Here is an 11,850-nt window from a genome sequence, read left to right as displayed (position 1 = left end):
GTTTGTTTCATTAAACATAATCATGAACACTTACCACGCTGCACTTTGGTCCTCACCTTCTTCCACCGACGACAACCCTTACACATCCCTGTTAGTGAGCATTTCTCCTTTGCCAAGATAATCCATCCACCTGACAGGTGTGGCATATCAAGAAGCTGATTAAACAGCATGATCATTACACAGGTGAACCTTGCGCTGGGGACAATATAAGGCCACTCTAAAATGTGCGGTTTGTTTCACAAAACACAATGCCACAGATGTCTTAAGTTTTGAGGGGGTGTGCAGTTGACATGCTGACGAATGTCCACCAGAGCTGCTGCCAGATGATTGAATGTTAATCTCTCTACCATAAGCCGCCTCCAACATTGTTTTAGAGAATTTGTCAGTTCGTCCAACCAGCTTTACAACCGCTGACCACGTGTATGGCGTCGTGTGAGAAAGTTGTTTGCTGATGTCAACGTTGTGAACAGAGTGCCCCATGGTGGCGTTGGGGCTATGGTATGGGCAGGCATAAGCTACGGACAATGAACCCAATTGCATTTTATCGATGGCAATTTGAATGCACAGAAATGCCATGATGAGATAATGATGCCCATTTTGTTTAAGGTATCAGTAACCTAGAGATGCTTATCTGTGTTCCCAGTCATGTGAAATCCATAGATTTGGTCCAAATTAATTCATTTCAACTGACTGATTTCCTCATATGAACTATAACTCGGTAAAATATTTGAAAGTGTTGCATGTTGCATTTATATTTTTGTTCAGTATAATTATGTTTCATTGTTTATTCTAGAAAAACCTGTCAATCCACTTTGATAAAAATACAGTGACCCTTCCGCTGTATATATTGGAAAACATTCACATGCTTCTTTATGTATATTAAACATCTATTAAAGCTGTAAAAAGCAGAAGCTTATATATTTCTCTTTTGGCTTTGTGGACTGTTGCTTCTCAGGGCAGAGTTTAATGCCATCATCACCCAAGGTTGTCGGTTCCCTCCTCATGGTGAAATGGATCAGTCATGCGTGGGGGACATTGTTGGTCTGTTGCTATTGGAGCCTTCAGTTGGTAAGCTGGGAAAAGTCACATGAAGGCCAATTTGTGGAAAGAAGTCTTCCCCTGCTGAGTCCTACAAAGTTGTCCTCCATTTTACAACCCAAGAAAAGACCAGCCATCAAGTAAGGAAACAACCAATTAAATAATCTGTGAACGTTTGCTGATCACAAGAAATGTCCCCAATTAATCCCAGGGCTCGTATTCACAAATAGTCTTAGTAGGAGTGCTGATCCGAGATGAGTTACCCTCTGTCAATATAATATTATTCATTATGTTCAAAAAGGGAAATTCCTACTCTGAGGTGCCCAGATGCCCTTTGTTCTATTTACCTAAGAAAAGAAGAGCCAATTGAACAAAAATCCCCAGGCTTCAACTAACGTAAACGTATCAAATAACCCTAAATAGATTTTTGAAAGTAAAGTAGTGACAGTCAGAAACTGCGACGATCAATGTTAAAAGGTTTCTTTTTTCAAAATAAACTGTAGTAAACAGGCTTGATGAGCAAATATACAGCACAGTATTAATATGCAGCCCATACAAACAGATATCTCTAGTTTAAAATGGTGGATTTTGATGGGGATTTTTTTATTATGTTACTTAGATTGAGGCACCGGTGCCTCAATACACTCTAGGGGGTTAAAAGCAACCTCTTTCAATGACAGAAACTTTACACAATACCTTTACATTGCATATGGAGAAAGATACAAGGTTCATGAAGCCACATTCAGATCCAGTTACTGAAAATACCCCAAAAAGCTGTTATTTTTTTCACTTGCCCTTTAGTTTCCATTCGCTTGCTGTGTAGAGGACTTGGACCCATTCATAATAGAAGAAAAGCGGTTAACATACATGCACTCTTGACACATAGCACTCAACACTCTATTCAAACTGAAGCATCACTAGCAAGAGGAAGAAAGAAAGACCTGCCTCACCTCTACACTTTGACCCATACTAGTAGTGTAGCCCATAGTAATAGTAATTATATAGTCATTCTATTTCTATAGTGTAGCCAGCCTGGTCTGTTAGAGGGAAGACACCTCCCTCCTCCCTCAAATCCAGTACAGGGCTTTCTATTGTTAGGTATGGCAAACAGTGAGAGAGACAGAGAGAGAGTGTGGTGCGGTTGCAGTAAATAGTGGGATCATCATACAGCAGTCTCCTGGTCCTCTCGTTGGATCATCTGGTAGTACTGGCGGTTCTCCAAGTACTCAGCCAGCTCCTGGTCATTGGCCTTCTTTGCACGCCACTTCAGCGTCTCACCCTGAGGAAGGGGGGGCAGGAGAAAGGGATGAGGGGGTAGAGAGAGAGGGGGTTAGAGGAGGGAAGGGTGAAGAGAGAGAAAGAAGGAGGGATGAAAGCAAGAGTGAGAGAAAGGGAGAGGGGGATGACAGAGAAATGTGTGTGTGTGTGTGTACGCTTTTTGGTTGATTCTGATAATGCCCCCAAAACATACACACTGAAATAAAATCATTTTTTTTATATTGGCAAGAAAACAGGAAAATATTCTCATACAATATGCTTTTTCCTGTTGCCAGTGAGTTCACCATGGTGACTGTGTAGTGTACTAAGACCATTGTGGATCTATGGGACCAGCCAGGAATCCTGCAAGGCTACAATTCTCACTGACAGAGAAGAACGTTAATCACCATTACAAAGTATAGACAGCAATTTTCCCCAATAATAGACCTTTACTGGACTATAGCTAGTCTTTATTATAACCATCAGGCTGGTTGTGATAACAATCAGCCTGATTCATAGAGCCCTTTACCTGAAGGTCAAGTAAAAAAGGCCCCTTTACTGAACTAGAGCTAGGTAATTATGATAACCATCAGCCCTATTCAATTTAATTTATCTGAAGGTCAGTCTTCATGAGGGAAGCCCCGGCCTCCACCAGGTTGTGTTGTAGCTGGGAGCTCTAGGTTTGACCCAGTTGACACACTTTATCCAGGAACTGAGTAATTCATATAAATTAGGTCTATTTTAATTGTATTATTTGAGGACAGAGCTTTAATAGTAGAGAGTTGGCCTCAGTAATAGGCCGATGCGGTGGAAACCGGTTGCATGATGTTCTGTGTCAAAAGGGTCCATATAGAAAATCAGTAAAAGGAAGTTGACAATATGACTCACGGCTCTTTTTCTGTGACATCCAAGAGAGTGGTAGGTGCTGTGTGTGTTAAAAAAAATGGACAGGATTCAGATATTGCATCCAGTATCCATGTGCACACAAGCACCCTATCTACAGTATTTCACACATATCTATCAATCATGTTAGATGTGTTAGAATGCTTTTTTATGTTTGATCCACAACAGTGAGGGAAAATATTAATATGTTCACTGAGAATAACAAACATTAGGAACACCTTCCTAATATTGAGACGCTTTCACCTGGATTCACCTGGTCAGTCTGTCATGGAAAGAGCAGTTGTTCTTAATGTTTTGTATATTCAGTGTATAGGATACTGCAGAGCGGTTCCATTATCGAAACGTTAAAAGTGTCATATCAGTACTTGAAATCACTTTCTAATTCTTAAAGTGGGATGGGAGTCAACTGCATTGATTGATGGGTCAGTTTCTTACCGTTGTCTATGATTTACTTGTCAATCTCCTTGCAGCTCACCTCCACTGCATAATGGAGGAAGGTGCAGCCCAAAGTATTCTGCATAAAAATATCTGCCACCTGTTTGTGGAGCTCTATGAGCTGTGAGGAAAAAATAATGGTTAATTTACAGTGCTTCAACTTTACTGTTCTTCAACTTCACAGTGATTGGAACTTCATAGCTTAATAAGCATGCCCCTTTCAAAAAATGTAGAACTAAAAGATATAGCCCTTGGTTCACTCCAGACCTGACTGCCCTCGACCAGCACAAAAACATCCTGTGGTGGACTGCACTAGCATCGAATAGTCCCCACGATATGCAACTTTTCAGGGAAGTCAGGAACCAATACATGCAGTCAGTTAGGAAAGCTAAGGCTAGCTTTTTCAAACAGAAATGTACATCCTGTAGCTCTAACGCCCCAAAATTCTGGGACACTGTAAAGTCCATGGAGAATAAGAGCACCTCCTCCCAGCTGCCCACTGCACTGAGGCTAGGAAACACTGTCACCACCAATCAATCCACGATAATTGAGAATTTCAATAAGCATTTCTCTACGGCTGGCCATGCTTTCCTCCTGGCTACCTCAACCTCAGCCAACTGCTCCGCAACCCCTGCAGCAACTTGTCCCGCAGCTACTTGCCCAAGCCTCCCCAGCTTCTCCTTCACCCAAATCCAGATAGCAGATGTTCTGAAAGAGCTGCAAAACCTGGACCCGTACAAATCAGCTGGGCTAGACAATCTGCACCCTCTCTTTCTAAAATTATCCACCACCATTGTTGCAACCCTTATTACTCGTCTGTTCAACCTCTCTTTCGTATTGTCCGAGATTCCTAAAGATTAGAAAGCTGCCGTGGTCATCCCCCTCTTCAAAGGGGGTGACACTCTAGACCCAAACTGTTACAGACTGTTCCAAACTGTTCCATCCTGCCCTGCATTTCTGAAGTCTTCGAAAGCCAAGTTAACAAACAGATCAATGACCATTTCAAATCCAAACCGTACCTTCTCCACTGTGCAATCTGGTCTCTGAGCTGGTCACAGGTGCACCTCAGCCACGCTCAAGGTACTAAACGATATCATAACCGCCATCGATAAAAGACAGTACTGTGCAGCAATCTTCATCGACCTGGCCAAGGCCTTCAACTCTGTCAATCACAGTATTCTTATCGGCAGACTCAACAGCATTGGCTTCTCAAATGACTGCCTCGCCTGGTTTACCAACTACTTCTCAGATAGAGTTCAGTGTGTCAAATTGGAGGGCCTGTTGTCCGGAACTCTGACAGTCTCTTTGGTGGTGCCACAGGGTTCAATTCTCGGGCTGACTCTTTTCTCTGTATATATATATCAACGATGTCACTCTTGCTGCGGGTGATTCCTTGATCCACCTCTACGCAGACGACATCATTCTCTACACATCTGGCCCTTCTTTGGACACTGTTAACAAACCTCCAAACAAGCTTCAATGCCACACAACACTCCTTCCGTGGCCTCCAACTGCTCTTAAACACTAGTTAAACTAAATGCATGCTCTTCAACCGATCGCTGCCCGCACCCGCCTGCCCAACAAGCATCATTACTCTGGGCGGTTCTGACTTAGAATATGTGGACAACTACAAATATCTAGGTGTCTGGCTCGACTGTAAACTCTCCTTCCAGACTCATATCAAACATCTCCAATCCAAAATGTATCTAGAATCGGCTTCCTATTTTGCAACAAAGCCTCCTTCACTCACGCTGCCAAACATACCCTCGTAATACTGATCGTTCCGATCCTCAACTTCGACGATTGAATTTACAAAATAGCCTCCAACACTCTACTCATCAAACTGGATGCAGTCTATCACAGTGCCATCCGTTTTGTTAACTAAGCCCCTTATACCACCCACCACTGCGACCTGTATGCTCTCGTTGTTTGGCCCTCGCTACATATTCGTCGCCAGACCCACTGGCTCCAGGCTGTGGGACCAAGTCATTGTTTTACAAGTCACAAGTAAGTCTCAAGTTTTAGCACTCAAGTCCCAAGTCAAGTCTCAAGTCAAGACCGTCAAGTGTTAAGTCAAGTCTCAAGTCCTAAACTTTGAGTTTCGAGTCCTAAGCAAGTCATAATGTGCTCTTCACCAAATGTAATACCATTTCATATTTTAACAAGAGTATTAGTTAGTATATTACATTTACACAAATCATGAATGCTTTTAAAAATATCTATATACATATTACTTTCCAAATAAATGTTATATTTCTATGGAAATACATGGGTAACCATGAGAAAGACCCCCCCCCCAATAGTGATCAACTATCGAGGATCGCTATGGGGCGCAATCGGGCGATGTGGGCTTGTACACAATCGCCCAACCTTAACACACAAACACACACTCTCTCTCTGTGTGGTTACAGTAGGCTAACGTATGTCAATGGTTATAGGAACGGCAGTAACATCAGGCCTAGCCAGTTGCAGCTCAATCTTCGGTGCAATGATCACGTTCCCGCACTGACTGACTGTGGAGGCTCATTGATTTAACGTTACGTTAGCCTACATGATACACTAGTAAAGTAATAAAATATATATAGCTGTCGGCTATATTAGCCACGACTTACCGTTCTTTGTGCAGCTTCAAATGTTGAACAAAGTTGGAAATTGTTGTGCCTCTTCACCATGTTTTGCAAGTTGAAATCGTTTTTTTGTTGATACAGCGTCGTCTTTATATCCAAAAAATAATAATTTTGGGTATCATTTCCAAGGGCTCCATCTGAATTCACCCGCCGACATTCCTCTGCACTGCCACGCGCAACTTTTTCTCAGCTGGCACAATTTGATTGGCTGCTGTCCGATTCAAAGTGTAATCTGTTAAATGAAGAGTTGATGCACTGCACACTTTTTTAAATTGAATCATTTTTAATATTTGGGCTTGGGGAGGGTATCAAATCAGGTCGAGTCATAAGGCTCAAGTCGAAGTCGAAGTCACGAGTCATTGGTGTTCAAGTCAAAGTCGAGTTGCAAGTCATCATATTTGTGACTCGAGGCTGACTCGAGTCCAAGTCATGTGACTCGAGTCCACACCTCTGGTTCCAGGTCATCTATAAGTCTCTGCTAGGTAAAGCTCTGCCTTATCTCAGCTCACTGGTCATCATAACAACACCCACACGTAGCACGCGCTCCAGCAGGTAAATTACACTGGTCATCCCTATAGCCAACACCTGCTTTGGCTGCTTTTCCTTCCAGTTCTCTGCTGCCAATGACTGGAACGAATTGCAAAAATCGCTGAAGTTGGAGACATATCTTCCTCACTAACTTTAAGCATCAGCTATCTGTGGAGCTTACCGATCGCTGCAGCTGTACACAGCCCATCTGTAAATAGCCCATCCAACCACGACTTCATGAATTTGAAGTCATAACCCTCCGATAGCTAGCCAAGGGGAAGAGGTAGGGAGTGCATTGCGACCAGGTGAGGGAATCCAATAGCCAGACAATGAATGAATACTTCATTGCGGCATTTGTTTGGGAATAATGGCACACGTAACATCACAGAACATTCCACACTTCACTTAAATACAACATAAATATCACAGGACATATTTCCCAAGACAAGGTCAGACAGACAAATAGATAGAGGTGTACTGTAGGTGGTGAGTTACGGTTTAGTCTTCCTGGATTTAGGAACCTGATGCTGGTTGATATGAATGACTTGTGTGCCCTGTGTGTTCTACAGAGTGGGGCTTTGAACGTTCGACCTGACAGCAGGAGTTGGTACTGGTCATATAGTGGGTGTGTCTTAGTAAAATTGTCTGGATTTATGGATGGTTCTTGATTTGTAGAGTGACGGGATGCTTTGTGTCTTGACACTGCCGAACCATACCACCCAAGGAAGCAGAAGGTTAGGATGCGTTCAATTAATGTCTTATATAAAAGGTGAATTATCAGTAAGGCCATAGGAAGTAGTCTTAAGACAAATGTTTTGCCCAGGCGCCCAGACCACACTCTCCGACAGTCCAGTTCTGTTGGCTGCCTCAGCCAGTATACTTATCACAGACTTCATATGAGAAGTGGGCCATAATAAGCTAAGAAATCACTAAGGCATAATACAAGGTTACACGCTAGGCAATCCCCACAGCAGATGATACTGATTTCACATTATTCATATCCAGGATAGGTACCGTAGGATGCAATAAGGCATGTTTTAGTATAAATGTTGTGCCCTTAGCCAGTAACATACTAAAAACCTACTCCACTGATTATTGCTAGGACTTACTAGAGAGGTTGTTTCCATGATTTGTTGGCTGATTCGGTACACTATTGTTATGTTACTGTGTTGTTATTGTAATGGTGATTCTCAGTTTTACCTGCTAGGACAAAGCCATTCCAACTATTTCCTACATTATCCTATTAGACTCTGTACTGGTAAAGATACATTTAACGTCTACATGATTCTATGATATATTCAAATAAAATTGTATTGGTTGCATACACATTTTTAGCAGATGTTATTGCGAGTGTAGTGAAATGCTTGTGTTCCTAGCTCCAACAATATGTAGCATCTAACAATTCACACAAATCTAAAAGTAAATGATTGGAATTAAGAAATATATAAATATTAGGATGAGCAATGTTGTAGTGGCATTGACTAGAATACAGTAGAATGCAGTATATATATGAACTCTGAATGGCGCCGAACGAGATGGCTGCTGTTTTACGATCCAGTACATAATGTTTCTGTCACCGTGTCTTATGACTGAAAATAGCTTCTACATATCAGGACAGAGATTACTCACCCCGTACTGGAGGAATAATATAATATCTTATGTTTCACAGAGTCGAGGCTGAACGACGACATGAATAACATACAGCCGGGGGGTTTTAAACTTTTTCTGTCGGATAGAACAGCGGCCTCTGGTAAGACAAGGGGTGGCGGTCTATGTATATTTGTAAACAACAGCTTGTGCACAAAATCTAAAGGAAGTCTAGGTATTGCTCGCCTGAGGTAGAGTATCTCATGATAAGCTGTAGACCACACAATTTACCAAGAGAGTTTTCATCTGTATTTTTCGTCCCTGTCTATATACCACCAAACTGATGCTGGCACTAAGGCCACACTCAATGAGCTGTATACAGCCATAAGCAAACAGGAAAACGCTAATCCAGGGGCAGCCCTCCTAGTGGCCTGGGACTTTAATGCATGGAAACTCAAATACGTTTTACCTCATTTCTACGAGCATGTTAAATGTGCAACCAGAGGGAAAAAAACTAGACCACCTTTACTCCACACACAGAGACACATAAAGCTCTCCCTCACCCTCCATTTGGCAATTCTCACCATAATTATATCCTCCTGATTCCTGCCTGATTCCTGCTCAATAAGAAAGTGGTCAGATGAAGCAGATGCTAAGCTACAGGACGGTTTTGCTAGCACAGACTGGAATATGTCCCGGGATTCTTCCGATGGCATTGAGGAGGAGTACACCACATCGGTCACTGGCTTCATCAATAAGTGCATCGATGACGTGGTCCCCACAGTGACTGTACGTACATACCCCAACCAGAAGCCATGGATTACAGGCAACATCTGCACTGAGCTAAATGGTACAGCTGCCGCTTTCAAGGAGCAGGACTTTAACCCGGAAGCTTATAAGAAATTCCGCTATGACCTCTTACAAACCACCAAACATGCAAAGCATCAATACAGGACTAAGATTGATGAGCCAGCTGAAGCGTAGATGACCTGGTGAGGAGTAAAACCCTGGCGATCCGGCTGAGGCCTGACGTGGGATAGCATGGGTGCCTGCCGAGTCAACGGGGACAAGAAAGCTGGCTCGAGAGGTTAAGGCGTGGAAGCCCGATGAGCTGGCTTAGGAACCCCCGGTTCCATTGGCGGCGGTCCTTGGACCCGACGTCACCACCAACCGGAACGCCACCACTCCCTGATGCTTCGTTAGAAGGCTGCTGCATTCTGTAAGGACCGACGCTGGAGATGAAAAGCATGTACGGGGAGTCAACATTTAATAAGGACCAGACATGAAACAAGACAGGCACAGCGTCAGCACACGGTCCAAACAACGACATTCGACAATCAATGCTGAAGCGGGGAACAGACAGATATTGGGGAGTCCAGGTGAGTCCAATAATTTCTGATGCACGTGATGGGGCGGCAGGGTAGCCTAGTGGTTAGAGCGTTGGACTAGTAACTGGAAGGTTGCATCTTCTCAAAAAGATATGTTTGTCTAGCTGTGTCCAGTCCAGGTGGTGCTTGTACAAGCAGACCATCTATGGAAGGAAGGATGTCAGCATTGCGCAGCAGCTGAAACCTGCTGAAACTGAGTCCGAACGCTCCTTGGCTACAACACCAGGCTCCAGAGCATCAAAGTTGTGAAAGAGGAAATAACAAAAAAATATGTGAGATCAATAAAAGTAGTGCCAATCATGTTGGAGGTCGATTAAATAACCAAAACGTCTTTACTTACAGTGCCTTGGGAAAGTATTCACCCCCCTTGGCATTTTTCACTATTTTGTTTTCTTACAACCTGGAATTAAAATGGATTTTGGGAGGGTTTGTATAATTTGATTTACACAACATGCCTACCACTTGGAAGATGCAAAATATTTTTTATTGTGAAACAAACAAGAAATAATACAAAAATACAGAACTTGAGCGTGTATAACTATTCACCCCCCCCCCCAGTCAATATTTTGTAGAGCCACCTTTTGCAGCAATTACAGCTGCAAGTCTCTTGGGGTATGTCTCTATAAACTTGGCACATCTGGCCACTGGGATTTTTGCCCATTCTTCAAGGCAAAATTGGATTAAGGTCTGGCCTTTGACTAGACCATTCCAATACATTTAAATGTTTTCCCTTAAACCACTCGAGTGCTGCTTTAGCAGTATGCTTAGGGTCATTGTCCTGCTGGAAGGTGAACCTCGGTCCCAGTCTCAAAACTCTGGAAGACTGAAACAGGTTCCCCTCAAGAATTTCCCTGTATTTAGCTCCATCCATCATTCCTTCAATTCCAGTTTCCTTCAATGACCAGTTTGCCAGTCCCTGCCGATGAAAAACATCCCCACAGCATGATGCTTCCACCACCATTCTTCACTGTGGGGATGGTACATGGAATAAACAAACATACAGTCAATATTACAATAGAAAAATCTATATACAGTGTGTGCAAATGAGGTAGGATAAGGGAGGTAAGGCAATAAATAGGCCATAGTGGCAAAATAATAACAAAATAGCAATTAAACACTGGAGTGATAGATGTGCAGAAGATGAGTGTGCAAGTAGAGATACTGGGGTGCAAAGGAGCAAAATAAATAAAATAAATAACAGCATGGGGATGAGGTAGTTGGATGGGCTATTTACAGATGGCTATGTACAGGTGAGGTGATCTGTGAGCTGCTCTGACAGCTGGTGCTTGAAGTTAGTGAGGGAGATATGAGTCTCTAGCTTCAGTGATTTTTGCAGTTTGTTCCAGTCATTGGCAGCAGAGAACTGGAAGAAAGGAGGCCAAAGGAGGAATTGGCTTTGGGGTTGACCAGTGAAATATACCTGCTCGAGCGCGTGCTTAAAGTGGGCTTAAAGTGGTCCTATGGACAGATACTCCAGTCTCCCAGTCTTCCAGTTATCTTTGGTCTCTTTGTTGCCTCTCTGATTAATGCCCTCCTTGCTTGGTCTGTGAGTTTTGGTGGGCGGCCCTCTCTTGGCAGGTTTGTTGTGGTGCCATATTCTTTCAATTTTTTAAATAATGGATTTAATGGTGCTCTGTGGGATGTTCAAAGTTTCTTTTTTTTTATAACCAAACCCTGATTTGCACTTCTCCATAGCTTTGTCACTGACCTGTTTGGAGAGCTCCTTGGTTTTCATGGTGCCGCTTGCTTGGTGGTGCCCCTTGTTTCATGGTGTTACAGACTCTAGGGCTTTTCAGAACAGGTGTATATATACTGAGATCATGTGACAGAACATGTGACACTTAGATTGCACACAGGTGGACTTCATTGAACTAATTATGTTACTTCTGAATGTAATTGGTTGAACCAGATCTTATTTAGGGGCTTCATTGCAAAGGCTTCATTGCAAAAGGGGTGAATAAATATGCACACACTTTTCCATTTTATATTGTTTAGAATTTTTTAAACAAGTAATTTTTTTTGTTTCACTTCACCAATTTGGACTATTTTATTTATGTCCATTACATGAAAACCAAATAAAAATCCAT

The 11,850-nt window shown here is 42.7% G+C and overlaps 1 long non-coding RNA gene across 1 annotated transcript; it reads right to left on the bottom strand.

Moving 5' to 3' along the window:
- Positions 1-879: 879 nt before the first annotated feature.
- On the bottom strand, positions 880-11,525 carry LOC116374010 (uncharacterized). The gene is made up of 4 exons (XR_004209791.1): positions 11,472-11,525; positions 3,634-3,754; positions 3,184-3,220; positions 880-2,317 (listed from the first exon to the last, which is right to left on the bottom strand). It is a non-coding gene; the product is annotated as an uncharacterized LOC116374010 (long non-coding RNA).
- Positions 11,526-11,850: the final 325 nt, after the last annotated feature.

The sequence above is a fragment of the Oncorhynchus kisutch genome, linkage group LG4, assembly GCF_002021735.2.
Source record: "Oncorhynchus kisutch isolate 150728-3 linkage group LG4, Okis_V2, whole genome shotgun sequence".
In the NCBI taxonomy this organism is placed as follows: Eukaryota; Metazoa; Chordata; class Actinopteri; order Salmoniformes; family Salmonidae; genus Oncorhynchus; species Oncorhynchus kisutch.
The sequence above is the reverse complement of the archived record's forward strand: the minus strand, read 5'-3'. Positions and strand labels throughout refer to the sequence as shown.